This window comes from Arvicanthis niloticus, chromosome X, assembly GCF_011762505.2.
Source record: "Arvicanthis niloticus isolate mArvNil1 chromosome X, mArvNil1.pat.X, whole genome shotgun sequence".
Taxonomy (NCBI): Eukaryota; Metazoa; Chordata; class Mammalia; order Rodentia; family Muridae; genus Arvicanthis; species Arvicanthis niloticus.
Window position 1 is genome coordinate 74,233,512 of NC_047679.1, and position 25,955 is coordinate 74,259,466.

Consider the following 25,955-nt stretch of genomic DNA (forward strand, 5'->3'; position numbering starts at 1 on the left):
CAAGTTTAGTAGTCCCATCGGTTACAGAATCATAGGTCACTGTCTAACTATCATGTTCAAACTCAGTTGTTTTAGCTCGTTTGTTATTGGGACCTGCATTTTTACTGCTCTGTGTGGATGTATTACTGCAGCAGGGTAAACTGTCATTATTACTTTCCAGTCCACTAGTAGTTTTATCCAGATGGTCTTTTCCATGATGGACACTGTTTGTAATTGTTATCTCCTGTCCTGTTTCATTGGTAAGACTGCAGGTTCGATGGGTTTTGTATTTTCTTTTGCCTAATGGTTTCTTTTGAGAGGAATCCTTTTCATTACAACGTGGAAACATTTTGCGAATGAGTTCATCTAATTGAGGGTCCGGATTTAGTGACCTCTTTGAATTTAATTTTGTTCTACAGACAGGACATTCTTTGTTTCCTAACCTAAGTGCTGTGATGATACAGTCCTTACAAAACCTGTGGAAGCAGGACTTGGTAATCCTTGTGCTCCTGAGTATGTCTAAGCAAATTGGACATTTGAAGTTGTTATATTCATCACTATATAAAGTCTCAATTTCCAAGTCATTTGTAGTTATGTTCTGAGATGTTACTGGTATGTCCTGTGAATTCTGTTCTGATGTTTCTCTTTCTGGTTGTTTTTCTTTTGTTTGAACTGTCTGTGACATGATGACTTCTGATGGAGCCTGAGGCAACTCTGGTCTCAGATTTGCTGGACTAGAGATTTCGCACTGTTATTCTCTGGATTCTCCATTAGCCAATGAGCATCATCTTATTCAGTTATACTGGAATATTTTTTGCATGTAAAAACCTACAAAGATTAAAAATAAAGAAAATGTTAATTGTACAAGGCAAATAATCAGTTTTATAGTCTGACAAAATCCATCTCAAAAGGTATAGATTGTGGACTGGAGAGATGACCCAGCAGGTACCAGCATTGGATGTTCTTCCAGAGATCTTGAGTTCAATTCACAAGAAACAACATGTTGGCTTTCATCTGTAATGGAATCCGATACCCTCCTCTATATGTAGACAGAGTACTCATTCATAAAGCAATTTTCTTAAATGGGCATAGATTGGAAAACTAGATTTTTCTCCACAAAATATATTTTGAAGAAATATGTTAATCAAGAAAATTGTAAAGGAAATAATAACGTGACTAAGTAAATTTAAAAGGAATTTTTAACATCAACTACAAAAGCAAGGAAATTAAAACAAGCTAAGTCAGATGGGAAAAAATCACCCCTAGACAAAATATTACAAGCAAGTATTGACTGGAGAGAGAGAGAGAGAGAGAGAGAGAGAGAGAGAGAGAGAGAGAGAGAGAGAGAGAGAATATGTTAATGTTAGTGTCTCCTAGGGATGAGTTCTCTAATTGGTTATCCAATGCATAGTGATCAGGCCTGAAGCCATATACATAAAAGAAACACAAAAAGGGCTCACCAGGTATGTTTTCATATTTATGGCTATGCTTAAGTGTGCTTGTCAAGGGATGAAATGGAATTAGCAGGAGTGATGAAAGGTAGAGAAAGAACTGGTATGAAGTGAATATGGTCAGAATATGTTGTATCCTTGAAAGGCTTCGTGAAACAATATATTTGTGTGTGTGTGTGTGTGTCTGTGTCTGTGTGTGTCTGTGTGTATCTGTGTGAGTGTCTGTGTGTGTCTGTGTGTGTGTGTGTGTAAAACAGTAATCACAAAAATATCCCACCAACTGAAGAGGTAATATTCTATTATACGTAGTATTAGAGAGAGAAGAGGGAAGAAAGAAAATGATATAATATTTTAGTTTATATTTTAAGAAAAATATAAAATAAATATATAAAGTAATAAAATTGTATACAAAACAGTGGCAAATAAATCCATGATTGTAATCTCTCATTGTGAAAGTATGCTACTCATTTTCTCTTATTTCAGGATCCTATATGTTTAATGCATGCACAAACTCATTGGTACATCAGTATGACAAGATTCTCTGTTTGCTTTTCAAGGAATGAAATGGAATTAGCGAGAGTGATGAGAGGTAGACGGAGAATTTATTTGGAGTTGGTATGGTCAAAGTGTGTTATATACTTGAAAAGCTTCATACCATTCAGGTGAATAAAAAAGAAACATAAAGAACACCTGGGAAAAGTCAGCAAGCCATAGATGATATTGTTTGCTGTGCTTGAGAAAATAATAACATTGTACCAATTATGAGTGGATGCATCTTTGCTGTTGCTTTCAAACCATACAAAATAGGAGTGCACTGTGAAGAGTACTCCTATTAGCCATTCATCATTTGGTAGATTACAGATCACTTATAAGCTAGGATGTGGCTCAAAGAAACATGGCTAGACTAAAAGGCATAATTATATAAATTTAATCCCTAGTGTCATTTACACACAGAAACACCGTTATGTTGTAGGACATGGGATGTCATAAGACAGTACATTTGTTCATTGAAAATATTTGAGAAATATCTGTTAGTGAACTACCATTCATAAAAAAACAATGTGTGAGAGGAGAGCAGTGGGTTATTAGAAGTGATTTACATAGCTAAAAAAGTAATATGCAACACATTGAATATTTTCTATTCTTAAAAGCCTGCCTTCAAGTGGATTATCATTATGAATGTCTTTCTAGTAAAGAATTATTATTTAACTTTGTGAAAAATTTCTATTACTAAGCCAGTCTACAAAAGGAGATCAATATTTTTCAAAATATTTTGAGCAAACCAGTGGAAAGAACAATATCTAAAAAGATGTTTGTTATGTATTTAACTTTACATTTTCTCTTAGACTGGTTCATGGTATCTGCACAAATTTTCTGAAAAGGACAAACTTACATTACTGGCCATCAGAACAAACTAAGATGACAGCTTGATGGAATCAATTCATCTGCCATGAAATGGTCTGCATAGCTGAAAATAAAACAAAAACAAAAGAATAAATATTCCATTTTTAAACTAAAAATCACTTTCCAATTAAATGCAGTGTTCCCATGAAATAATTGTCATATCTTAAAATCACAATCATTAGAAGACTGCTTGGTTGTATAGCTTTCAGTCAATGAAGTCTGATCTTCCAAGTGTAATTTACATTTGTATACTAAGACAGTACCATAGTAATACAGCTAGAAAAAATAAAGGATTGTCTTTAATCTGCTCAAAACGATTATTTAAAGGATGTTGGCCACAAATTAGCTTTAGTCTTGGTCAGGGAGTAAACTGGAATAGAGATTAGATTAAAGGATTTCTTTCTCTCTCTTTTTTTTTCCTCTGTTGTTCTTTCTCTCTAATCTAACATTAGGGGAAAATATGGGAGAAGGAATGAAAAGAAAAATGGGAATCAAAGGAAAATGGGTAGACTGTTGAATCTACTTTTAGACTAAAAAGCATTAGCAAGCCAAATTTTCTACATTTGGTATGGATTTTGTACACAAATTTAAGGTTAGTTTGCTATAATGTACTTTATATATCTTTTGACTCTAGTTTAGGTATTGTACCTGCACAATTAATTAAAAAATGTCATGCTAACTTCCAGTTCTTGAAAGCTGCTATTACAAACTACTTAGGATAGTTAAGAAAGACAAGTTAGTAGTCAGTCAATTAAACTTGTAGTCATATTAGGTAAGAGTTTAATTAATTACAGAAATAAGTTTTATTTAGCCTCCTGTAGATGAATTCAAAGTTAAGCAAATAGTAAATAGCTATAAACAAGCAATGATTTCCTTTAGACATAATACAGATAGGTGGTCTTCAAAAGCTTCAGACATCTACAGAATATGACATTTGAAGATGTTTTATTAACATAAGGCTTTTCATGAAAATGAGACATGAATGTTCCTGTCAGCACACTAACACTACTTCAAAGATTATGGGCATTGAAGAACCTCCATAAAGAGTTTGCTTCAAATATGACAAAGCTAGCCACTGGACAAAAATATGCCCTTGCTTCAATTGCTGACAGAATACTGTCCAAGCTATGGACAGGAAGGACACAAAGGAATTCAACTTTCAAGCTTTGGCAAGACATGGTAAGTAAGTTCATTAATATTCTGGCCTTACAGAAGAGTTCTTCAGATATTATGGCCCAGAAGGCCAAAGATGATTTTCAAAAAACATGTAGAAACCATGGGTGAATATTTATTTTCCCCAGCATACTAACCAAAACCACAATAACATTTTATAATTCAAGTATTTTGAGAAAAAGAAAATGGATTGTCAGAAGCTAAGTCAGCAGAGCCAGGGGGACACTGTGTGTTATTTCTTTTTTTTTATTATCAAATCATAATTTTTACTTTTTACCACAGGGGTTATAAACATGAAAACGCAGGATGTGGGGAAGGGATGACACAGGAGCATAGGTGTTCAGGTGGAGTACAGATATCTTTCAGAACAGGGTATCAGCTGGGTGAAGATTCAGAGGTCAGGTCACTATGACTCTACCTATGATTCACTTGTCCTTATCTAATTTGGTACTATCTGCCAAGGCTGCCTATTTACAAGGTCTATGACTACTCAGGCTGGTTGATTTCCACAAAAGCTACCTGTTACAATAGTTTATAGACATCAGTTTCAATGTTTTTCCATAGAGACCCAAGACTTGGTGTTAGCAGGCATGTATGTTAAGCTTAGTGCTGATTTTAGGCTTATGGCTGATTTTAGGCCTTCAGTGTATAAGCAGGGCTGCCCCTGACATCTCCTCTCTTCTCCAAGAATAGAAGGTCTGTGGCAATTCTAATCTTGCCAAGGCCGGGATAGAGGCCTGACCTCCAGTAATTAAAGGGGACCTTTTAATTGTTCCAGTCCTCCGGTTGTTGTCCAGTGAGGCATGAGGGCCATACCCGTCCCAATGTCTTTTTCCTGGAGAGGGGATATTTTTGACATCAACCCCTATACAGTCAAGCTTATCCCTCAGGGAACCCAGAAACATATTTTTAACTTTTATTTATATTCCCTTGCAGTGCTTAGCCTCACAGCCTAAGCAAGAATTCAGATCGCCAGACAGAGGGGGTTCTGGGTGGCCCCTCTCTGCTTGATCTAGGGGCTGAAGTCCCCTCTTTTAGGTTGGGTGGAGATGGGACTTGGAGCACCCTGGATAGACTAACATCCTCATCTAGAGTCTCATGGTCCTCCATAGCTAACATATAATAATGTATCTGAATAGATTTTGCTATCAGATTATCTATCTGTTGTTTCACAAAGTAGTCAGCCTATTTAAGGCCCAGGAACCAAAGGAAATAAGCAAAATAGCCTAATTAATGATCCCAAGATGGAAGGAAGTAGGGTTAACAATCATGGAGGGGTTGAAGACCAGTTCTTGTACAAGCTCTCCTTTTTCTCTTTCTGTCTCTGTCTTTTCTCAAGACCTTCTCTGGCCTTTTTTATGCTCTCTTTAATCATCCCTGTTTTGTCTATGCAGCATTCTTTTTTAAGGGCTTTACACAGTCTACAGCTGTACACAGTCTTTTCTATTGTAAAAGACAAATTCAAGACCAATATAGTTATAGTCTCACAATTAAGCTTTAGTTGTTTTAGGATTTAAGAAAATAATTTAAAGACTAAAAATATATTTTAGGTTGATAAATTCAAATTATGTTAGATAAAAAGTGAATAAAGTATTGAACTTTGAATTCACAAAGATAGGATAGATAATAGAATACTTTCTCCAAAGTTGCCAAATACATATGTTCTAGACATTGTGAATGTAATTATTAACTGATAGTTTTCATAATTGTTTTTATTGTGTATACTTTATTGATACTAGAGAAAAAGCCTTTTATTGTAACAAAAGATGTTGAAGTGGTGCTTCTTTACATTGTGGTGAAGATGTATTTCTATGCTTCCTTGCCTTTGTAAGCTAACTTCTGATTTAGTAATAAAAAGTCTATGACCTATAGGAAAAGTCTGGATAGTAAGGTTGAACATCTAGTAAAGGGAAAGGCTGTGGGAACGATTCAAGCACATGAAGATTTGCCACCATTATGTGGAGGAAGATGGATGTATGAAACTAAGGAGAGGAAACTGGTCACGTGTCAAAAATTAGATTACTATAAACAGGATAACTAACACAAAAAAAGTGTAGTAAAATTGGAAATTAAAAATTCACGATGGTAAAAAAAAAAAAGCCTAACAGAAAAGCCACCCAAACAATACAAAAAAAATGAAAAAATGAATCTTGGGCATTAAAACCAAGATAGAAAAAAAATGGATATTTCAACGAAAAAATGTTAAATCTAAAATCATTCAGGCACAAACATTCAGGAGAAGTGGGACACTATGTAAATCCTAAATCTATAAATAATTGGAATAGTAAAAGGAGAAGAGATCCAGCTCAATAGAACAGAAAATATTTTCAACAAAATCATAGAATAAAATTTTCCTAATTAAATGGAGCCTACAGAGAAATAAGAAGTAAACACAATACCAAATAGATGTTACAAGAAAAAAAAGTGTCCTTCACACCCAATAATCAAAACTCTAAACATAGAGAACAAAGAAAGAATACTATAAGCTTCTAGGGGAAAATAACAAGTAAAATGTAAAGGAAGACCCATTAGATTAAAAACTGCCTTTTCAGTGGAGACTCTAAATGCCAGAAAAGGGGTTTCAAATACATGCTGTAATTCTAAGAAACAACAGATAATGTCTTAGACTACCATACCTTATAAAAATTTCAATCACTCTAGATTGAGAAATAAAAACATTCGATAATACAACTAAATTTAAGCAGTATCTATCTGTAAGGACTTCATTTTTGTTTAAAATTCAGCTGTGATTTATTTTTAAATGAAAAATTGACAATCATAATTAACATTTGCATAATAATGATTTTTCAAAAAAAATTATGACAGCCTCATCACATGGTTAGAGTTTAATAAAATGCTGAAGACTTTCTTCCACTCTTATAAAATAGAGATTTTTTAAACAAGGCATTAGCAGAAAAGAAGTCAACCAAAAAAGTTTAAACACATGTAAGAGGACACGTGCAATAAATAATCCCAGACTAGTAAATAAATAATAATAAAAAAGTGCATCAATTCAACAAAATAAAAGAAATCAACAAACATTTCTCACTGATAATTCTCAACATCAATGGTATCAATTCCCTAATAGAAAATCACTGAGTAATAGACTGGTTTCAAAAACAGCATCCATCATTTGGCAACATTGAAGAAAAATACTTTAACATCTAGGAGAGACAACACCTCAAGTTATAAAGATGGAGAAAAAAATGCCAATCAAGTAGACCCATAAAGCATAAAACCTTCACATAAAACCAGATACACAGAAACTAATAGAAGAGAAGGTGGAAAAGACACTCAACTACCTAGGCACAGGGGAAAAGTTCCTGAACAGAACTCCAATGGCTTATGCTCTATGACCAAAAATTGACAAATAGGACCTCATAAAATTGCAAAGCTTCTGTAAGGCAAAGAATATTGTCAATAAGATAAAATGGCAACCAACAGATTGGGAAAAGATCTTTACCATTCCTACATCTGATAGAGGGCTAATATCCAATATATACAAATAACTCAAGAAACTATACTCTAGACAACCATATAACCCTATTAAAAAATGGGATACAGAGCTAAACAAAGAATTCTCAATGGAGGAAACTCAAATGGCCGAGAAGCACCTTAAGAAATGTTCAACGTCCTTAGTCATCAGGGAAATGCAAATCAAAACAAACAAGAGATACAACCTCACACCAGTCAGAATGGCTAAGATCAAAAATTCAGGTGATAGTAGATGCTGGCAAGAATGTGGAGAAAGAGGAACACTCCTCCATTGTAAGCTGGTACAATCACTCTGGAAATTAGTCTGGCAGTTCCTCAGAAAACTGGACATAGCATTACCTGAGGAGCCAGCTATACCACTCCTGGGCATATACCCAGAAGAGGCTCCAACATATAACAAGGACATATGCTCCACTATGTTCATAGCAACCTTATTTATAATAGCCAGAGGCTGGAAAGTACCCAGAGGTCCCTCAACAGAAGAATGGATACAAAAAATGTGGTACATTTACACAATGAAATATTACTCAGCTATTAAAAGTAATGAAGTCAAGAAATTCTTAAGTAAATGGATGGACCTAGAAATTATCATCCTGAACGAGTTAACCCAATCACAAAAGAACACACATGGTATTTACTCACTGATAAGCAGATGTTAGCTCAAAGCTTGGAATAGCAAAGACTCAACTCACAGACCACATGAAGCTCATAAAGAAGGAAGACCAAGTGGGGATGCCTAAGTCCTACTTAGAAGGAGTAACAAAAAAAATTATCAAGGGAGCAAATATGGAAATAAAACATGGGACAGAAACTGAAGGAGGGGCCATCTGGAGACTATTCCATCTAGGTATCCCTTCCATGTACCTAAGCTAGACACTGATGTGGATGGCTGGAAATGCATGCGGTCAGGAATATGATGTAGCTGTCTACTTAGAGGTCTGCCAGAGACTGACACATTCAGAGGACGATGCTCACAGCTAATCACTGATCTGATCAAGGGTTTCCCAAGGGAGAAGTTAGAGAGAAGACTGAAGGAGCAGAAAGGGTTTGTGACCCCATGAGGAGAGCAACAATAACAACCAAGCAGAGCTCCCCGGGGTCTAATCCAGCAGTCTGGGAGCACATAGAAAGGGACCCATGACTCCAGCTGTATATGTAAAGGAGAATGGCCTTGTCTGGCATAGGTGGGAGAGGAGATTCTTGGTCCCATGAAGGATGAACATGGAGTGGGGGGAATGTGAGGGTGGGGAGGTGGGAGTGGAGATGGGGTAGGTGGGGGCACAGGCTCATAGAAGCATGTGGAGGAGGGAAGGGATAGGAGGTTTCTGGGTGGTGGGGGAAGGTGGGGTAAGGGGATAAAATCTGAAATGTATATATAATACTCCCCCCAAAAAAGACCAATTCTTGTACAAGCTCTCTTTTTCTCTTTCTGTCTCTGTCTTTTCTCAAGACCTTCTCTGACATTTTCATGCTCTCATTAACAATCCCTGTTTTGTCTATGTAAAAGCAGTATTCTTCTTTAAGGGCTGTACACAGTCTTTTCTATTGTAAAAGAGAAAAACAGGTCCAATAAAGTCTTTTGCAATTTGGGGGGATCACATCAGACAGCAAAACAAGTGATTTCTTCAGATTACTGTTGTCAATCTAAAGCTGTTTGATGTCCTTTTCAAAGGCCCATCGGATGTCTGAATAGTATAAGATCGGAGGCCAGCATCAGGATTAGAACTCCTAATAGCAGATATCACTAGTGATTAATTTTTACCTGGAAGACCAAGAAGAAAGGAATTCTCAGGGAAATATCTCTTCCCTGGATGTCAATTGTTATTCATCTTATTTATAATGGGCCTGGTTTGTGGAGGTATCTATTTAATTCATCAATCTTTTTGTTGGCCATTTAGTTGTGCCTTCAATGGTATCAAACAGTCATATCAATCCTCTGCCCCATATATCCTGGCCATTCCATTTATGGGTAAGAGGGTCCTTCCACATAATTGTGGCACAGTTTTTATTGGTCTCAGCAATGCCAGAGGCAATCAGTAGCAGATTTGCCATGAGCTTTCAGGTTTACAAAGTTAAGAGTAAGCAAGGCATGATCCTTCCACCCTCAGAGAGTCATAAAGTCACTATTTAAAGAAATTTAGTTCTTTTTAAATAATCTCTTTTATCAAAGGACTGTTATAAAACAGCCAACAGTTAATCAATCTATATAATATATCAATTAGTGAGAGCTTCTTCTACTTTTTGTAAAATTACTCCTCTTTTATCAATTGTTGAGGGAAATTAAGATTTGCATCTCTCTTAAGAATATTAAACAGAGACATAATTTCTTTTGTGAAGAGCTTAAAATAAGATCTTAGCCAATAAGCATCTCCTGGAAACTTTTGAATATCGTTTGAAGTAAGTAAACTATCTTTTCTTTTTCTTTCTTTTTTTTTTTTGCCAGACCCATTACCTGTTATTTTTTATGGGATATTTTACATATTTACCTTTCTGTTATCTCCTGTTCCTTTCTCCCCCCAAAATCCTTTATCTCATACCCCCTCTTCCAAATTTTATGAGGGAATGCTCCCATCATTCTACCAATCCCACCTCCCTGCTCTCACATTCCCCAACACTAGGGATCCAAACTTTTGGGGACCATGGCCCTCCACTTTCATTGTTGCTTAAGGAGGCCATCCTCAGTTACCTATACAAGTGGAGCCATGATTCCCTCCCTTTCAGTTCTCAGGCTGGAGGTTTGGCCCCTGGGAGCTCTGGTTGAGTATTTTGCTACTCCTTCTAAAATAAAACCAAAGCACCCACATGTGTCTATGCATTGTGTCTTAGGTAAAATCTTTCATTTTGATTGAGGTATCCCAGAACACAAAAGACAAATATGACCTGTATTCACATATATGTGGATATAAGGATTTAAGTGCTAGACAGTTGGGATATAATCAGTATAACCACAGAGGTTAGGATAAGCCTACAAGACTAGAAAGCAAGTAAAGAGCTCCCTATGATGGAGAAGTAGAACATATAGTTATTTGTGAGGGGGGACTACAAGGGAGGATCAAATGGAAAGGAGGATGAAAGAAGATATAGGGAGAAAATATGGAAAGGTACTGCTGACAGGAAGGGCCTTTTGAAAGATCATATGGAAATCTAATAAAATAGAGGCCTCTTAAAAATATAAACATATGTGAAAATAGAGCAATATTGAATCACCAAATAATGGGAGATATAAAGGCCCAACTGCAAATTTCTTGCCATCAAATAAAACCCTCAGTCCTGGGACTGGGTTACATCTAAATGAGTTATTGGCCAAAGAAGACTCACTGAAATCCCCAAATAACACAGACCATTGTCAAGGCTATTGGTTGCTCTCTGAAAACTGCCAGTAAGTCAGAAGACAACACCTAGATAACTGATTCTTCATGGAGAAGTCAAGTTGGTGTCAACCTAGGGCTTTCACTCCTATGATGAGTGTTCACCATAGTGGAAGGTGTCTGGAGGAGGCAGGTAAACACCAAAAGAATTACAAATATTTCCATTTCCAATGATAACTTGCCTGTAAGTTATAATAGTACAATAATTTCACAAAGCTTATGGTGTAACCAGCCAATGTCTGATAAGTTTTAAGACCCATTATATGAGATAAAATCCATCCTTGAGACTGCTCAGTAACCAGGAACCTGGAACAATATTTTCTATGAACCTATAAGAAAACCAAATATGATGTACTACTAAAGGAATAAAGCAAGAAAAATAATTTCTAATGACATTCTACTATACTTATAGATCAGTATCTTGTTCAGTAATAATTAGAGACACATCTTCCTACAATAGACTGAAACAAATATGCAAACACAGAACTAGAAAATATGTGGAGAAAGAGAAGAGATCTGAAACATTAAGTCCTAAAGGAGATTTCTTCACCAAACACTTCCCCTAAGTGTTTAAAGAAATCTAAGTTAAGCAGAAGCCATCAAGGATAGATGACACTAAAGAAACAAGGCCTTCTAGAGACAATAGGGCTTACATATGTATGAACTCAGCCACTGTGGCACCATGCACAAAGCCAACAAAGGTAAAAGCCATATGGGGATCCAGTGCTGATAGGGGAAATAGGCACAAAACACACCCCCATCTAGAAAAGAAATCTCCAAATGACAACTGTTCCAAAAGGAAAATGAGTGTGGTCCCAGAGATTCTCAATGAGTATGCAAACCACTCTTCAGGCCAAATCCCCTGCCAAGTAGTAGATGTCCAACATGAAATAAAATCAGTAGTAATTTTGGAGATTTTTTTTTTTTTTATTCTCACAATGCTTTTTCTGGACTTTTATTTGTTTTCCTTACAGATCTGTTTTTGATGATGTAAAGTCAACTTGACACAAGCTGGAGTTATTTGAAAGGAAGTAACTTCAATTGAGAAAATGCCTCCATTTAGCTGAAAGGCATTTTCTTAATTAGTGATCAATGAGGGAATGGCCCAGGCTATTTTTGTTGATACCATCCATGGTTCTATAAGAAAACAGGCTCCACAAGTCATTGAGAGCAAGCTGGGAAGCAGCATCACCCATTTTCTATGTATCAGCTCCTGCATATCAGTTACTGCCCTAGTTTGTGACTGTCCTTACCACCTTTGATGATGAAGTGATAATGAAATATAAGTCAAATAATCCCTTTCCTCCCCAAAATCCTTCTAAAGATCATGGTGTTTTGTCACAGCAATAGAAAACATAGCTAAGACAAGATTTTTCCCTTACAAATTATGATTAAACTATAACTAAGACAAAATCTTTCCCTTATGTATTAATGATTTCCAGTTTTATATTTATGCATATTCTCTGGGGTGAAGACATATTTTATAGAACATATATATGTTTTCTCACTTTTTTGACTCTCTTTTTCTGTTGTTTTGTTTTTTGTCATATTCACAATTGTTTGTATTTTATTTCATATTATTATTATTATTACTGTTATGATTTATATTTCCATTCATATTCTAATGAGAGTGAAAAACAGTGTATAAACTTGGGTGGGAGAAGAATTGGACAGATTCTGGGAGAATCACAGAACAGGGAAAGAATATGTATTGTGGGAAAAATTCTAATTCCAATAAAACCAAGTAACAATATTTAAGTCTATCCAAAATCAAGAATCTACCAGTGTTAGTTTGTTATAAATATTACTTATGTTAAACCACTATAATACATTTATGAATCTCATTTTGCTCTATTTCATTAGGAAAAGAATTGAGGTAGACAGTACATAGTAATCTGTAGAAAAATATAAAAACAAAGTATAAGTACCTATTATACAAACATTTAAAAATTTAGTCTGGGATTTTTGAGGCTCTTAATAGTGGGAATGGGTATATCTCTGACTCCTTTGTTTGCTCTTATGACCATCTTCTTCATACTGAGTTACCTTGTCCAGCCTAAATATGAAGGTTATGCCTAGTCTTACTGCATCTTGTTATAATGTGTTCAACTGTTGTCTCTGGGAGACCTGTTTTTTTCTGAAAGGAAATTAGGAATTGTGGATTTTGGGGGAGAGGTAAGCCTGCAGTTAAAATATGTTGTATGAGAGAATAATGTATTTTATAATAAATGAAAGTTTTAAAAGGTGAATATAGTTTGAAAAAGTAAGAAATTTTATAATACAAAATCAATATTTCTCTAAAATAGACTATGCTTTCGAAAAAATAAAACAAAAGTGAGAACGAAACCCAGAGAATTTATTCTAATCTCAAGATGACACATAAAGTTTGTGAGAAATAAAACATAAAGATAGTACAAGTATGATAATTAGGTTTTAGAGAATATGACACCCATCTTTTATATGCAGGAGAATGTAGTTCAGTTGGTAGTGAACATTTGCCTAAGATGCAGGGTACCCTGGGTTTAATCTTCATTAGTGAACAGAATAGAAATGGGTTCCACAGCTGTAACTCAAGTTTTGTAGAGTGGAAAGAGGGTCAGGAGCTCAAGATCACCTCAGATAAATAGCAAATCCAGGCCAGCCCAGATTTTATGAGAAGTATAAGTATAATACTATAATATATTCCTCTATTTTAAACAGTGTTATTTCCCCTAAGATGTTTATTTACACTTGGCAGCATTTATAGAAACTCATTTACATAACTAATATTTTATGTTGTATTGAGAAACATGTTTTTTCATAAGTTTGTTAGAATTTTTAAATACATAAGAAACCAAATTTTAATGAATTGAAGTTATTTAATATTCTGTTTGTTTCCTTTTATGATTTGAATGCTTAATGAAAGTTATAACTAAAATCTATGACTTCATCTTCAGAACGAGGAAAACTATCCTTAGTGATCATCAACAATGTTTGGATGCTGAAACTAAATATGGTTAATGGCTTAAAGGATAGCTGTTATATTTACCTTGTTATTCATGGTCAGCCCTATCCCAGGATAAAATACGCTCTCACAGCGTCCCTCTGATTTTGTTAAAGCAATCAGCCTTTTGATTAAACAGAGCAAAAAACTTCCAGATTATTGACATTGATCAGTGCTTATGCTGAAAAGAGGAGATTAGAAATGAAGGAAGCATGTCTGTCTCAATTTCTATGGATCAGGGAAACCCTGGCCTATCTTTAGAGATAGGGAGAGATGTCAATAAAGAGGTAGAGAAAGGAAGGAGGGAAAACTAGTACTAAAGATATTTTTAAAAACCCTAGTCATATTTATTTTATATTCACCTAAAATTTTTCTCATTTATATGCACACACACACACACAAACACACACAAACATATACCCTTCACACACAAACATACACACACCAAATGAAGTTATCATGCATGGCCTAATAATGTTATACTCCATATCTATAGGTCATCTAAAAAAATAATCCCAGCAGTAAGCAGTAAAAACTTCTTTTTGACTTGTTGGTTAGGGAAATCCAATATATATATATGTATATGTATATGTATATGTATATGTATATGTATATGTATATGTATATGTATATATATGTATGTATATGTATGTATATATATATATATATATATATATATATATATATATATATATGTATATATATGATTCCCATTGCCCTGTTTTGCTTCCTGGATAGTTAATATATTTCTCTGTTGCTGAAGATACCATGTACTTTTTATATAGGCCTCAGGGTATTAAATATTTATCAGACCCAGAAGCCTTCTCCTGGGTTACCTGCTTTCATAGTACAAAAAATGGTATGCAAGATACTGGAAGAGACAATTAATCAAGAGACTTCCTGAGCTTTGATGCCTATGATTTATAGCAATGACCAGTAATAGTGGCACTCATAACGTTGCAGTGGGTAATAGATTCAAAATTGAGATTAAGGTACCCTCACCAGGAGATGAGTCATGCCTTGTACTAAAAATCTATGCAACCTATGACTAATGTTGTCTTGAACCTTAGAGGAATACATACAATAGCCATTTTACTAGACAGGCATAATTCCTATCTGCATTCTGAATGCTTATTCTTACCCTCAAAAATAACTATTGCTCTCACCCCTCATCAAAGCAGTTTCCTTTGCATGAGATATAGATCTCTACAGAAAAAATACAACTTGTCAAAAGCAGTTGCCTATGGGTTACTCTACAATGAAACTTCTCGTCAGAAAATATTGCACAAGAGAGGAGAAAATATTGTAAGAGGAGGAGGACCAGAGATTCTGCAGTGAGATTGTGTATTCTAGAAATAACTGAGAAGCTGAATCCACAGCACTACAACAATATAGCTGCTGATCCACACCAATAAACAATGTTAATAAGAAATTTTTACATGGATGAGGTAATTCTCATAAGATCATACCTTAGACAAAGAACTAGAAGAAAATATTGAATACCAAGAGTTGGAATTATTCTTCTCAAGGGTCAGTCTTGAATATATGTGTGTGTGTGTGTGTATATAGATACACACACACACACACACACACACACACACACACATACACACTAAAGGGACTCAGCAGGCTTTATTTCTAAATCTATGCATAGTAGTAAAGAAATATAGGCCATAAATGTGCAAATAAATAAGAGAAGTTTGGACAGAGAAATGACAAAATAAAAAAATAGCATCTTGATTAAATGATGTTAAAAGTGGGGAAAAAGTAATTCTACTAAGAACTGATCAAAATTGTCATTCTTATGTTTAAGGTAGAGATTGCATTGATTTAAATCCTACAAATAGTGTTGACCATTAAAATGTTTCTGACATCAACACAAACGCAGCTAGTATCTCTGGTCTTTTTAATTGCCCTCTGACCAGACACTGCTTCCAGTTGTTCTATTGCTGTTGTTGCTGCTATATATCTGGTTTGACATTAGACAATTTTACATGGTTGCCTTTGTCATTTGCTCATTATTATTTAATAAGAATTTTTGTCTGGTGTGAATTTTTTGTTTTCTTTGTATGAATTTGTATAGCGTGCAGTGTGTATGACAACACTTTACCTTTAAGGTAAGGCTCATATGTTTGTAATGTGCTTCAATAGTGCTATTAATCATGTTAACATTTACGTGATAATGAACTAAAACCACTTATGGAAATTGCAGAACTCTTTATAAACATTAATGCCTCATGGATATCCAGAAAAATAGGCATAATATTTACTTTTTAGAAATACATGCTAGCCTTCAGGTCTGGGCCAGAGCACTGAGCAGATCTTGGGTGGCAGCTCTGCCCTCAACCTCGAAGAACCCAGAGGAAGCAGGGATCCCAGGTGCTCGAACTCAGGCAGTATCTTAGGTAAGCAGACAGCAGGGCCCGCCCTAAACAGGGAGTAACTGGGAACCAAAAGGACCCAGGAAGTCACTCCTGGCCTGGAACACTCGTTCCTTCCTGTCTGGGCCAGAGCACTGAGCAGATCTTGGGTGGCAGCTCTGCCCCCAACCTCGAAGAACCCAGAGGAAGCAGCGATCCCAGGTGCTCTAACTCAGGCAGTATCTTAGGTAAGCAGACAGCAGGGCCTGCCCTAAACAGGGAGTAACTGGGAACCAAAAGGACCCAGGAAGTCACTCCCGGCCTGGAACACTGGTTCCTTCCGGTCTGGGCCAGAGCACTGAGCAGATCTTGGGTGGCAGCTCTGTCCCCAAACTCAAAGAACCCAGAGGAAGTGGGGATCCCAGGCGCTCTAATTTGGACAGTGTCTTAGAAACTAGTTCTCAGATCTGAGGCCTAGATCAGACCTCTGCCAGGTCTGCTGTTGTGTGGACCCCGGATTCCACCTGAGACATACTGGAAGGTCCACTCAATCCAGATCCACAGAGGAACAAATGAACTCAGAGCTTCAGACAACGTATCCTGAGATATTCTAGAGGAGACACTGCACCCAGAACAGCAGACACCTAGCTGGACTACTACCTTGGAGGCACCATATCCTGAGGCATCCTAGAGGTACCACTATAATCAGTGCAGCTGGAAAAGATCACAGAGACATCTGGACCCCTAGGAGATCAGACACAAGCTAAATAACTAGAAAGACAGGCTTCAGTCAGAGACAGCAAGTACAGGCAGCACAAGAGTTAACCAGATGGCAAAAGGCAAGAGCAAGAATGTAAGCAACAGAAACCAAAGTTACATGGCATCATCAGAACCCAGCTCCCCCATCAGAGCAAGCCCTGAACACCCCATCACACCAGAAAAGCAGGAATCAGAATTAAAATCACTTCTCATGATGATGATAGAGGGCTTTAAGAAAGACATAAATAACACTCTCAAAGAACTTAAGGAGAGCACTGGTAGACAGATAGAAACCCTTAAAGAGGAAACACAAAAATCCCTTAAGGAATTGCAAGAAAATGCAACCAAACGGGAAAAGGAATTAAACAGAACCATGCAGGATCTAAAAATGGAAGTAGAAACAATAAAGAAATCACAAAGGGACAATACCCTGGAGATAGAAAACCTGAAAAAAAAAAAACGGTCAGGAGTCATAGACACAAGTATCACCAACAGAATACAAGAGATGGAAGAGAGAATCTCATGTGCAGAAGACACCATGGAAAACATTGACACAACTGTCAAAGAAAATGCAAAATACAAAAAGCTACTAATCCAAAATATACAAGAAATCCAAGACACAATGAGAAGGCCAAACCTAAGGATAATAGGTATAGATGAGGGGGAAGACTCCCAACTCAAAGGACCAGTAAATATCCTCAACAAAATTATAGAGGAAAACTTCCCTAACCTAAAGAAAGAGATGTCCATAAATATACAAGAAGCTTACAGAACTCCAAATAGTTTAGACCAGAAAAGAAATACTTCCCGCCATATAATAGTCAAAACATCAAATGTACAAAACAAAGAAAAAATACTAAAAGCAGTAAGGGAAAAAGGCAAAGTAACATATAAAGGCAGACCTATAAGAATTACAGCAGACTTCTCACCAGAGACCATAAAAGCCAGAAGATCCTGGACCGATATCATACAGACCCTAAGAGAACACAAATGCCAGCCCAGACTACTATACCCAGCAAAACTCTCAATCATTATTGATGGAGAAACCAAAATATTCCATGACAAATCCAAATTTACACAGTATCTCAACACAAATCCAGCACTTCAAAGAATAATTGGTGAAAAACTCCAACACAAGGAGGGAAACTACAACCTAGAAAAAGCAAGAAAGTAATCTTCCAAAAACCCCAAAAGAAGAGAGTTACACAAACATATCTCCACAGATGTTAGCCCAAAAGCTTGGATTAGCGAAGACTCAACCCACAGACCACATGAAGCTCATGAAGAAGGAAGACCAAGAGGGGATGCCTCAGTTCTACTTAGAACGAGAAATAAAAATGCTCAAGGGAGCAAATAGGGAAAGAAAACATGGAACAGAAACTGAAGGAGGGGCCATCAGGAGACCTTTCCACCTGGGTATTCACCCCATGTACAGCCACCTAATCTAAACACTATTGTGGATGGCTGGAAGTGCATAATGTGAGGAACATGATATAGCTGTCTCCTTAGAGGTCAGCCAAAGACTAAAACACTCAGAGGACAATGTTCACAATTAACCACTGATATGATCAGGGGTTTCCCAATGGAGAACTTAGTGAGAGGACTGAAGGAGCAGAAAGGGTTATTGACCCCAGGTGGAAAGCAACAATACCAAACAACCAGAGCCCCCCAGGGTCTAAACCACCAGCCTGGGAAAACATAGGGAGGGACCCAAAACTCCAGAGGTATATGTAGGGGAGGATGGCCCTGTCAGACATAGGTGGGAGAGGAGTTTCTTGGTCCCATAAAAAAAATGAATGAAAAATGAATGAATGAACACACATTGGGGGGATGTGAGGGTAGGGAGGGGATAGTTAGGGGGGTAGGTGTGGTCACTGCCTCATAGAAGCATGAGGAGGGGGATGGGATAGGTTTCTGGGTGGTGGGAGGAAGTAGGCTAAGGGGATAAAATCTGAAACGTAAATACTACAACCAATTTTAAGAAGCGGGAAAAAAAAAGTCTTCAGAACCAACATCTTTAAAAAAAAATGTCAGCCCCCTGGGGGTGGAAATTTTTTTTTTCTTTTTTCTTGATACTAAAACTTGTTCTGAGAATTGTATATTGCAGAATACACAGCCTTGATGTATCTACTCATCAAGCATACTGAGCAGACCTGCCCAAACCTCTGATGTCCTGGAATTCCATCTGGATTCAGTGAAGACACAGCATCAGAGGCTTATCAACTTACTCTCCCCCCCCCCACCCCTCTTCTAAAATCTCAAAGCCCTTAATCAGCTTGAAGAAGTTAAAGAAGAGTCAGCGCCCCTATTCCCTGAGCTTGGGGACTAATGTGGTTAATAATGGTCTGTCTTTCTAGGGACAAGTAGTGGTTTTGTTGGAACAGGGGGGATTAGCTAGGACTTACTGCATAGCCATAACCTACTGGTAGAAATCTGTATACTTATTATCAAGATGAAGTTATAAATTCTTAAATGGTACAAAATTTACTTTGATCTCAAATTTAAGGTTTTCATTGGTACGAGCCTCTTATTAATATAAAAATGAGATGAATATTGATACACTCATGGGCATTGTGCCTGTATAACACATTTAGGAATACAATGCCTAGACCCAGCCCTTTTTTAACTTTTTTAACTGATTTGGGATGGTTAACCTATGAGTTAAGGGACTATAGCAAGTTCATATTTTTGAGTTTATTGTTAGGGTGCTTTCCATATTTTACTTAGAAATAGCTGAGAGGAGTTAACAGAAAACAGTCCAGGTTACCTTACATGGATAGTTGGTTTTCAAAACATCAGAAGTCCATAGAACTGATACTACAAATATTTATATATTAATGTTCATATTGATTAGAGACCTGTCTGCTCCTGACAGCTTCCTGTTGTGGATTCTAAGAAGAAATTGAGCATCCTTGGAGTTACTCCAGTTGTGTGGTAACAGCCACTAGGCAAGAATTGCCTCTCTCCATCTACAGACAAATTACTGTCCAGAAAAGGACACACATGCAGAATAGTCGACTGATTATATCTGCCTAGACAGAGTAATCAGTCCTTAATAATCCTGCATCACCAAGGTCTGTCAGATGATTCTGGGCCAGAAGGCTGAAGATTTGATGCTCCAACGTTCGGTAGTATAGGGGCTTTTCAGGTGTTCAGAGGTCTCTATAAATTGGCTAAGTTTTAGAAGCTATGCTTTGTGCTTCCCACAATTATAGTTAACTCAGTCATTCTGGATTTCTGACGGGGTTGAAAACTTATAGCTATTTACGGTAAGAGAAAAGATTTGAGTGGATGGTAGTCAGCTGACATTCATCCTAAAGCCAGGTTCAGAACTAAATGTTTCAGTTAGGATAGATGACAGAGGTGCTGGTTAGTCAACAAAATGATGGACTGGGTATTAGGACTATCTTGTACCTCACTGGTACAAATTGGCATAATTATGCTCTAATTGTATTTTGAGAGAAAAGTTTCATTTTAACAGGAAGGGTGATGTTTAGGAGGAGCTAAGGTAGGAGGAGTACTGAGAGCAAGAAAAGGAGTAAGAAGAGGAGGAGAAGAAGGATAGGAGAAGCTAGGTGATGAAAGAGAGAAAGAGGGGGGAGACAGGGAGGCAGATATTCATGTATCTCCACCAGTCAAAGATAGTTGTTATATCTAGGTTGGTCAGTGGGTTACACCTCTGATTGAACAATTCCAAACTTATAACGCTTATGATTAACATTATTAAAAAAAATGTGTAAATGCAAAAAGGTAAAGGGGGCATGGGATAGGGGTTTTCTAAGAGGGGTGGGGGGGATGGGGAAAGGGGATGGCATCTGAAGTGTAAATAAAGTATCTAATAAAAAAGATTATATATATAAAAAAGAAATACATGCTATAGATCAATTGTTGTCAAAATTCCTAATTCTGTGACCTTTTAATATAGTTTCTAATTTTGTGTTGATTCCCCAACCAGACATTGTCTAATTAGTGCATATGAACAGGTAAAAACTTCATAAATATCAAGGCTCAAACAAGAAACTTTTGACTCATAAATATAAATTTAAGAACTAGCTCTCTGAGCCCTCTGGACTAAGACAAGCTGCCCTGATCAGACAACTACCCCAAGGACTGGGGGGCTCCATTCCTCCTGCCACCTCTCCTCAGACTCCTGAATCATACATGTAAGCTTCATTGCCTCCACACATCTTCCCTGCTTTCTGATTGCTCTCAGCCAAGCCAAAGTGCCCTGATCAGCCAGCTATCCCAAGTGGACCTCCACTCTCCGACTGTCTTTCCTCCAACTCCATCAGACTCTTGAAACATACAGGTAAGTTTTTATCCCTCCACCCTTTTTTTCTGCATTCTGAGCCCTCTTGGCCCAAGCCAAGCTGTCCTGAGTATCCTGCCATTACAGAGTGATATTCACTATCTTGTCCCCTCTCAATCCAACTTCATCAGACCTGTATCTCTGCTAACCCCATCAGAGTCCTGAACCATAAGCTTCCATTCCCATGCCCATCTTTCCTGCTCTCTGAGCCCTGCAGGCCAAGTCAAGCTCTTCTGAGGAGCCTGTTAAACCAGGAGAACTTCCATTCTCCTGCCACCTCTCTGCCCACCTTCATCAGATCTGAGGTTCCTGAGCCATACAAAACTGAAGATCTGGAGCCACACAGCCCAAGGATACCCATCAGAGGCCTGACACATCAGGACCGTCAAGGTTCACTCCCCTCCTAATACCTAGTACAATAAGAAAATCCAGGGACCAAAATTTCCCAGATGGCAAAAGGCCCTCAAAAGTACACAGTCAACAGGAACCAGGTCAACATGATACCTCCAAACCACACTTACTGCCATATAGCAATCCCTGGATATCCTAACACAACTGAAACACAAGGAAATGATATTAACTCCAATCTTATGAAGATAATAGAGGCCCTTAAATCACCAAGCAAATAACATACATAGGCTGGCCCTAGTTCTCCAGGCATATATGTAGTAGATTTGCAGCTCTAGAACAGGGGCTAACCCAAAAGTTGGTGCCTACATGTAGGATATGCCCTATTAGGTGGGCTACCTTTTCTGGCCTCAGTGGCAGAGGAAGTGCCTAGCCTGGCAGAGACTTGAAGTACCAGTCTAAATGGATACCTGAAACAAGGGCACCTGGTCAAAGAAGAAGAATGATTATAAAGACTAGAGTGGTTGAATTGGGAATGTTCTTCTGAAATATAGGGCAACCCTGAGTGATATTGATATGCTATAAGTCCCAGGCTGGCTTGGACTAAACAAAATGAATCTATCATAATCAAGCAAGATAAGGGGAGGGGGAGAAGGATAAGGAGGACAAGGGACGGAGAAGATGGAAAGGAGAAAAAAGAAAAAAAGAGGGAAAAAAGGAAATTGCACTATTATGCTTAACATTAAGCTCTCAGAGCTAGGTTTAGCTTAAAACTGTCTTACGTGAACATGTAAGTCAAACCAATACATCATATAAAGGAAATAAGAATTTAAATATATCAGTATTCACACAGGATCTTTGCCATTTTCATAAATCTAGAAATAAGTGAACCCTTAAAATATTGAAAAAGGCAATGAAATATTATGTTAGTCTACTACCTAAGAACTAAAAGTCTGTTTTCATGAAAGATACCAGCACCATTTTGAGGGAGATTTTGACTTCAAATTGACATCAAAACAAAGATGGAGACATATTATTGGGCCAGGATGTATATTAAGAGGGTTACTTAAATTGAGCCTAAAGTTCGTTTAGAAACAAGATAATAAAATAATTTATGTGAGCTAGAGCATACTGCAGAGTATATGTAAAAGACTGGTGAACATATGACCTCTACAATTCTTCTGATAATATAAAGGAGTTCATATCAATAGATACCAAATAACAGACAGTAACATATTACTAAATAATACTAATGTGAGATACCAAAACCCAAATAAAACCTACTAAAATTTTCTCAAACCAAGGGAAAGTTATTCTTCTATGAAAGTCAAGAGAGAGTTAGGAAACATGTTACCTGGTAGGGGTGAATAAGCAGACTGGTGCCCTGTGGGCCCAAGGTGGCTCCTATGTCAACAGATGATGAGGGGCTTTATGACATCATAGTAAAGAAGCAAATCAAAATGGCTGCTTCTGGTGCCAGGATGGGCCTATTGCAGACTATTAGACCTTCAAACTTGGCTGTAACTGGAAAGACAAAAGTTATAAAAAACAAACAAACAAGAAAATTAAGAAAAAATTTTTGAGAAGAAACATTTTTTTCCCTGAAGTTCTTTTAGACAAGGACATTTCATTTCTAGGTCAGAGTTTTGACTGTGGGATGGCAACCTCATCCCTTCACTAGATACTTTGCCTTTCTACTGGAGGTAGACTGTACAAGTTCCCTCTCCCCACTGTTGGGCATTTCATCTAAAGACTCTCCCTCTGAATACTCAGTGTCTCTTACCTCCAAGGTCTTTGTTACATTCTAGAGGGTCTACCTAACTCCTACCTCATGAGGTTGTGTGTTACTATTATTTCTGCTAACACAACTGCAGGGACAAAAATGAAGAGAATGTGAGAGCAGAGGTCCAGTGACCATCACCAATTGGGATTCAGCTCAAGGGGAGGCTCTAAAGCCTGATTCTATTATTAGTGTTGTGGTGTGCTTACAGACAGGAGCCTAGCATGGCTGCCCTCCAAAAGGCCCAACAAGCAGCTGAAAGAGTCAACTGCAGATATTCACACTCAATAGATAGACAGAAGCAAGGAAACCCTGTGGTTGAATTAGGGAAAGGCTGGACAAAGCTGAAGAGGAAGGCAACCCCATAGGAAGACCAGTAGTCACAATTAACCTTGACTCCTGAGATCTCTCAGACACTGAGCAACCAACCAGGCAGCATAAGCTAGATGGTCCAAGGCCCCCAACACATATATAGCAGAGGACTATCTGGTCTGGCCTCAGTGATAGAAGAGGCACCTAATCCTCTGAAAACTTGAGGCCCTAGGGAGTGGGGAGACATGTTGGGGTGGGTGGTAAGTACTTCTTCTTGGAGACAGGGGAGAAAGAATGGGATGAGGAACTGTTAGTAGGTGGATCAGGACAAAGATAACAACTGGACTGTAAAAATAATAGTAATATAATAATAATAAATTAATAATAATAATAATAATAATAATAATAATAATAATAATAATAATAATAATAATGAAGTAGAAATATTGAAGATATTTTCACATATTTCAGGAATGTATAATAAATATTAGCTGACAGTGATTGGCATCAAAATCTTTATTCCCTGAGGAATAGCTCAATTGTGCAATGTTCACATATGCTAAATCACTTGGCACACCAACAAAATATTATCGAACTTTATCTAAATACTTACTGACATCCCTTTATTTCATTAAAAGTCCTTGAGCAAGAATGTTTTGGAATTTATAATTTTTCCAAATGATTTTCAGTGGGAGAGAATAGGTTTTCCTTTGCTTCACAGACTCTCTGTTGCCAAATAATAAATGTTTTATTATTTCTAATGACAGAAACTGCAACATGGTTGGTTATTTACAAATATTGTGCACAACACAAATTATTCCATTTGTTAAATATTACCATGTTAGTGCCACAGTATCAGAAGTTATGATCATTTTCTAAATATTTCTGCATTCATTATGAAGCTTGGTTAGTATAATCTGATGGCTTTACTATAAAGAAATGATTTTGAATTGTGTCATAGTCTTTCTTTTCAATTGATTATTTTTTTTAAATATTGTATTTATGAAATAGAACAAAGCCATGTAAAATACCCTGCACTTTACTTTCCAACAAATACCTAGCCACCAGAAAGTGATTTTAAAAGAAAATAAAAAAGACAATCATATTGTTTGTGCAAAACAAAATATTAGGGGTGCTGAAATGTTGAGATTATTGCTTAGCTATTAAATTTTAAATTTTGAGATAAAACAAAATAAATATTTTTAAAGTGAAAACAAAACAGAGATTATTGGCTCTCTATAACAGTGAATCATGAAAGAATTGAAAAGCAGACTCAATCAACAGTAAGATAAAGAATAAAATCACATTCTATGCTACAGAAAACACAGCAAACTACATTGGACTATAACAATGTGTTCTTTTTGTTTTGTGTACTTTATCACAATAAGAAATAAAAGAAGTAAAAATGCCTTTGCTTGCTTATTTGTTCTTGTCATGTCTTTATGTGATATAACTTAATTGTATGCTTTCTCAAGCAGCATACATACTAAAATTTGAACAATGCAGTACATTAGTATGACCTCAGAACAAGGCTGACATACAAGTTTTTGAAACATATTTTTTCTTTACAACTTTATTATTATAATAACCAAGCCAGTTAAAAATACAACAGTGACAAGGAAAATAATATTCTTGATGAACATAGGTTTAAAAATAAAGTAATTAGAAACCAAAACACAGATATACATTGTGAGATCTTTGTAAAAGGAATTGTGTTTTTGCATTCTTTGACACTTGCAAAAGTGTGTTCTTCTTTTTATACCATTATTATTATTGTTATTATTATTATTATTAATCATTTTATAAATTTACATTTCAAATGATATCCCCGTTCCCCATTTGCCCTTCCACAACCCCTCATTACATCCTCCTCTCCCTTCCCACTGCTGCTATGTATCCTCTACATACTCACCCACTCCTGCCTCTCGGGTCTAGAATCCCCCCCACACACACACACTGAGAAATCAAGACTTGACAGGACCAACTGCCTCCTTTCATAGTGAGTTCAGATAAGGCCATCCTCTGTTACATAGGTATCTAGAGCCATGGTTCCCTCCATGTATACTCTTTGGTTGAGGTTTAGTCTCTGGGAGCTCTGAGAGTTTCAGTTAGTGGATATTGCTCTTCCTATGGGGTTGCAATGCCCTTCATCTCCTCAGTTTTTCCCCTAACTCTTATTCTGGGGTCCCTGGGCTTAGTCCTATGGTTGGCTGTGAGTATCTGCATCTATATTG

The 25,955-nt window shown here is 36.9% G+C and overlaps 1 non-coding gene and 1 pseudogene across 1 annotated transcript; one reads left to right on the forward strand and one right to left on the reverse strand.

The window, feature by feature from the left end:
• Positions 1-43: 43 nt before the first annotated feature.
• On the reverse strand, positions 44-664 carry LOC117695027 (E3 ubiquitin-protein ligase RING2 pseudogene; annotated as a pseudogene).
• Positions 665-25,183: 24,519 nt separating this feature from the next.
• LOC117695568 (U6 spliceosomal RNA) lies at positions 25,184-25,288 on the forward strand. The gene has a single exon (XR_004604626.1). It is a non-coding gene; the product is annotated as a U6 spliceosomal RNA (small nuclear RNA).
• Positions 25,289-25,955: the final 667 nt, after the last annotated feature.